The following is a 6000-nucleotide window of genomic DNA, read 5'->3' as shown; positions in this document are numbered from 1 at the left end:
GAGAGAGTATAGTAGGATAAATGTTGCTGTCAAAGTATCGTCAACATCAACGGGGCAATATCAAGGAGAAGGTAAATACTCCAATACGGTGCTTCTCGACCTGGTCACACCCAAGCCCCCTTTTCATGCCAAATACTTCGTAACGTCCCCTTTGCCATTGTGAAACAAAATCCAGTGATATTAACCTACCTGTATATATCACTTTAAAAAGCCGACATGCTAGCCTAGCCGTAACGTAAAAGAAAAAATCTGTAATAAAATAATACGTGCTCCCATAGGTAAAGGCTTGTGCCTGACTCTATTAGAGGTTGGAACGAAATATAATCAGAAATACCCAGGATGTAGTAGTTAAAAAAGTTAGACCTGTAAGGGCGTCTTGAACTGGTTACTCGAGGACAGTAAAGCTCCACTGTAAGTGGGGTCCCAAATAGTCGAGATGGAATGGTGTTGTAGCGGAGTTAACAACAGGCCTGGGATTCGCCTGCTCAGCCAAGGGGATGTAGACGCTCATCCAAACCACCGGGGTCCCAGCTGCGGTGGGGCGCCACCTGGTGGCAGTTATCCTCTCTGCTTACACGTGCTTGTGAAAGCATGCCCATCTTGGGGCTGGCCGGGCACCTTGGCTTAGCTGAGCCTGCAACCAAAGGTCTCAGCGATGACGGGTGACCGGATTGGGCACGATGGAGACTGACGTCTGTGAGCAGAGGCCCAGAGGCCATTGCCCTACTGCCCTCTGGACTTGGAGAGTCATGGGCTGCCCAAAGATCATGCCAAGCTATTCCGGGCCTTACTTTTCTCATCTATGAAGTACGGTTCCGAATAAAAAGCCTCATACAATTACGAGAATCACATTAGATTGCAGATGTGGAGGGACGGCTCAGTCGGTGGCGCCTCGGCCTTCAGCTCAGGTCATGATCTCATGGTTCTGGTGTTCATGGCTCTGCTGACAGCACGAGCCTCCTTTAGATCCTCGGTTTCCCTCTCTCTCCGCCCCTCCCCCCACTCTCTCCTCCCCAAATGAATAAACATTAAAAAAAAAAAAAAGGTTGTAGATGCGGAGACACTTTTAAAAATGCAAAGCATTTACAAATAGAATGTCCTGAGTGTGCATGCGTGGTAACCTCATACTGCTGGTCACATTCTTCTTGCATCTAGATCTGTCCCTTGAATGGGGGAGGGAGTGGATGTGACAGAAATTCCTTTCCTTCTTTGTGCAAGGCAGTGTGCCTGACTGGAGACTTTAGGGGCCCATAAAACCACTTTAGAATAAACCATCTGTGACTATTTCTTTATATGTCATGGACACATGGGATGTTTTCTGTTGCGACTATTAACATTCAAAAACAGAGTTTTGTTTGGGCATAATTAAAATTTTTAGTGATATTTTAACGTTTATTTATTTTTGAGACAGAGAGAGACAGAGCATGAACGGGGGAGGGTCAGAGAGAGGGAGACACAGAATCTGAAGCAGGCTCCTGGCTCTGAGCTGTCAGCACAGAGCCCGACGCGGGGCTCAAACTCACGGACCGCGAGATCATGACCTGAGCCGAAGTCGGCCGCTTAACCGACTGAGCCACCCAGGCGCCCCAGTGATATTTTAATTTAAAAAAAAAACCACATTATCCACATCCCCAATGGGGAAATTTATTTATCCTAGTCAGGCAGGAATCAGAGACAGAGCAAAAATCAGAATGGCCCCCCTTTCAAAATATCTCTAGATTATTGTATTTCTGGCTGTTTTCATTCATGGTATAGCTTCTGTAAGTGACTTTAGCTTTAATCATTCTAAATGTTCATTTTTAAATGCTTGTTTTCTGAAGCTTTACCACTTTGAGTTGTTGTTTCCCTATTTTGAAACCAAAGTCTTGGATTTCTCAAGATTGACCCCTTGTGGGCTTTTATGGGTTCTTGTTTTTGTTGTTTTGTTTGTTTTTCCAGCATAGTAAGGGAGACTTCATTGTGGGGGTGGGGCAGGGCCAGGCTATTACAATAGGCAGAGGGATGGTTGTAAAGGAATTTTGCAGTGCGGGAGAGGCTCTGGGCTCCACTCCCAATGCTACGTGGGCAAGTGGGAATGTGTAGCCAAAGGGCAGGGTGAGAGCCGGTGGATGGAAAATTATTGAGGAAATATCAGTAGTAAGGGGGATTCCGGTGAACTTGACCTAATAGGATTCTTGCTGAAGACAAGACCCCTGTGTTTTGTCTTGTTTTCTAAATCAAAGGCCTGTGGTTCTGAGAGTTCATCAGTCGTTCCCTCGGGCCGCTCAGGAGGCAAGTCAGGACCAGTCATTTCTACATGTTCAGTGTCCCCAGAATCTCTGCTTCCTCTACCTCCTATCTCATCCACAACACTAGATTCTTAGTTGGCCAGCCATTTGTTATTTTTCTTAAGATTTATAAGGGCATTTGCGAGGCTTTATAATCTCATTCCATTGCACACTTTAAGTGGGTCTGTTCTTGGTATTGCTCCTTGAGGACATTTTCTTTTTTCTCTGAATTCCATTTCAGAAACTTTAGGATGCGTCCTTACATTGTTTTGGGGATTGTTTTTTGCACATGTCATATCCTGATGGGCTCTAATTGACTCTGGATCACAATGCTTTGTTTCTTTTCTCTTTTAACTTACGTGTTTATTGGTTATTAAAAACTTTACTATCCCTTATGTGGTGTTATTTTCATTTTCATCTGGGAAATCGATGTCAATGATAAGTCCACTAAACAAAGGCTGTCATTTCTTCCCTTGTTGGGGTCCGGGTTGGGAGGGTAGGGGAGAACAACGTGGGGCAGCCAGGGCTGGCTATGGCAGAAATGGGTTTATTTAACAACCTTTAATTGGGTATCCAGCAGGAACCAGGCACTGGAGGGTACACAAGCGAATAAGGTATCTATGGTTGGTGTATTTGCCAACACAGCATCCACTTTTCTGGGAACAGCACCACATTAGTTAGACTTTACGGTTGTAACCACAGAAATTGACAGGTCAACCTTAGCCAAAGGGAATTTCTTGGAAGACTATTGGCGGGTCTCTACCACAAATGAACGTTAAAGTAACCAGGCTTGGGGGATAGGCAGAAACCAAAAGAGAAGCAATAGCCTGGATGCAAGTCCAGCAAGGGCTGCCTGGCCATGGCTCTGGAGCCGGGTGAGGGTCTATGGATGGCAATTTACCAGGAGGAAACGTCAGAAGTAAAGGGGATGATACCCCTGCTCAGTATAAAAATTCAGCTAAGTCCTTACAATGGACCTGATGGGTTAGCAGAAGGGATGGTTCCTGAAACTAGGAAAGCGTTGAGTAGAAGAGGCCACCATAAGAAGAGCAGCTTCTTTCTGTTCAGGGACACAGCCCACTTATGTGACTACAAGAGACGGAGTGATTGTCTTGACCTCCTACCTGGACTTCCTACTGGGCAAACCCACCTGGACACCAGAGGCAATGGGCCCTTCGATGTAGCCCATACAGACCAGCTTGGAGAGCAGGCAGGAATCAGAGTTCTGGGGCATGGAGAAGGTGGAAAAAAGATTGGATTTGGAAGGAGAAGGGAAGTATCTAGCACACAGAGGCATAAGGCCCGAGTCAGGATTCCTGGGACACTGAACGTTAAGGGGATAAACACAAAGAGCACATGGTGGGGACTTATTCATGTCACTGAATGTCCCAAACAGACTGGAGATTAAATCCAAGTCCTACATCCTTGGTGGTGCCCTGGATCAGCTCCTTCCAGTCTTTTCAGTTTCTTCAGCCATCTCTTTGATTCTGTGAGCCATTCTCAAATGGACACAGGGACACAACACCCAGGCTCCTCCTGCCTCAGAATTGTCCCTGTTGACTGCACCTGGAGAATTCTGGTTGGTACTAGTTTGGTATGGATTGGTACTACAGCATGGGCTGCAGGCCATATGGGTCCCCAACAAGATAGAATAGAATGAATGCAGCAAGATTCCATGAACATTCTGGGGTGAAAACTTAGCCGTCAGTGGTCCACAGCTAATTAAATAACCAGTAGTTGATAACAAGGACCACTTGATAACAGACATGTCTGCTGGAGGCAGGCGGTTGCTGCCTTAGGACAAGATAAAGGGCATGAAGAATTCCAGAACACTGGAGTAGAATGGGTGCTTCTGATGACACCGAATAACTCAAAGAGAACAGAAGTTAAAGGGAAAAACTCACATTTGGTTCTCTCGGTTATTGAATTACGAAGGCTGTCGAGGTCACAGCTTCAAACCAGTCTCTTGTGTGACAGAGGCACAGTGTAAGAGTGAGACTCCAATTGGAAAAGGCCTGAAAGACCCAAACCCTCGGGTCCTTCTGAAAACTCCCCACTGCCCATCCCGTGTGAGAGGAAGCCGTTCCTTCCTTGGCGAGAAGGGTGCTGAAGATTCCCTTCCGTGTTATGAGGCCAGTAACCAGAATTCGACTCTATGATGCCCCAGCAGGTGTGGGTAGGTATGTATGGGAATCAGTGTAGGGGAGAGAAAGCATTTTTTTTTTCAATATATGAAATTTATTGTCAAATTAAGAAAGCATTTACCTAGGAAAACATACCGAAGGAACTGGGCAATTTCTATCTGTAAAGTCTGTAAATATTGATGAGTATCAATTTAAAGGCGCTCCATCAGGGAGGGAGAACATAACTTTTAGAGAGGATTATTTCACTGAAGTGGATGCTCTTACCAGAGATGACATCATAATTGTGCTATTTCTCACAGCGCCGTATATTATAGTTTGCCGTGTTGGCTGAAGCGAAACTCAGTTCGGCCTGGTTCACATTAAAGAATGGTGAGAGGCCAGAAATTCCTTGATGCGATGTAGAGAAAGGAATTCAAAGCCTTTGGGAGACAAGAAAGTTGACTTGGACCTATCATGTACCTACTGCCGCCCTTGCCTGACTCCATCCTTTGAGAAGGCCCTGAACGCTTGCACATCCTCAAGGTTTTGAGAAAGCGCTGGAATGTTTAAGAGGCTCTCTTTAAACGCGTAAATGGGCTCTGTAATCTCAGTGACGAGAAGAGAGTTCTAGGGAGCACTCGGGGACCAGAAGCGTAGTTCTGCATGATAATCAGAGCCGAGAATGGTGTGACCTTTCGAGATTCTGTGTCTGTGGTTCATTAATCAAGGATGCTTTCGGGACATTTTTCATGCCATCTGGCTGCCTGTCCTCCTTTCCGGGGATTTACACATCGTGAGTTTCACTTCCTCGAGGCGGAAGCCAGGCCTGACTTTCGCAGCCTCCTTTTCACCCAAGCGCATTCAGGCCAGGGCCACTGGTGGAAGCTGAAGGATACGTGCCACAGTGGGGGCACGGAGTCCTCCTTGGAGCAGTCCCGCAGCCGTGGTTGGGCTACTGTTCCTTGTCCCGGCTACGTAAGCCCTCAAGCCATTTCTCTCTTGCCCTTCCAGAAACTCTGTCAGCCACTGGATATCCTTTGAGACGTTCATTTCATGCTTGAACTAGAGGTGGTTGTTGACAACTAAAATATCAGGACTGGTTTGGGGTCTCTAGGAATCAAATTGATAGGCAATGGCTCGGGTCATTTGTATCATCAAATGAAAGCTGGCTCTGATGAATACGGTTAGAGAATCATGCCTGCTTATCACTCCTCAGTCCTCAGTCAGTGCTGACACCCGGGATCTGTGAATGAGGGGAAGGCCGGGATCCTTAACCGGGGATCCTATTACAAACACCGAAAACCACCTGCCACGAATGTTCCTTCTAGGAATCTCCAAAGAGACCTTAGGCCATTTACAGTGATAATGTGCCCTCATAAAAGGAAAACACAGAAACTTTTGGGAACCTCGGGCTACTGACTCTGAGTTAACACCAACCGGGGGGCGGCGGCAGGGGGGCCCAAAATGCTACGCCGATCAGACTGGAATCCTTCAGACCCAGTGTTGAGTAGAAAAACCATCTCAAGGGAACACGCAAAGTGTAACACAATCTGTCTAAACTCTTCGTCCCTATCCGGAAACATGCAAGTGAGCAAAACAAGCCAGTGAAC

Source organism: Panthera leo, chromosome A2 (assembly GCF_018350215.1).
Source record: "Panthera leo isolate Ple1 chromosome A2, P.leo_Ple1_pat1.1, whole genome shotgun sequence".
Lineage (NCBI taxonomy): Eukaryota > Metazoa > Chordata > Mammalia > Carnivora > Felidae > Panthera > Panthera leo.
This window is presented reverse-complemented; position numbering follows the sequence as displayed.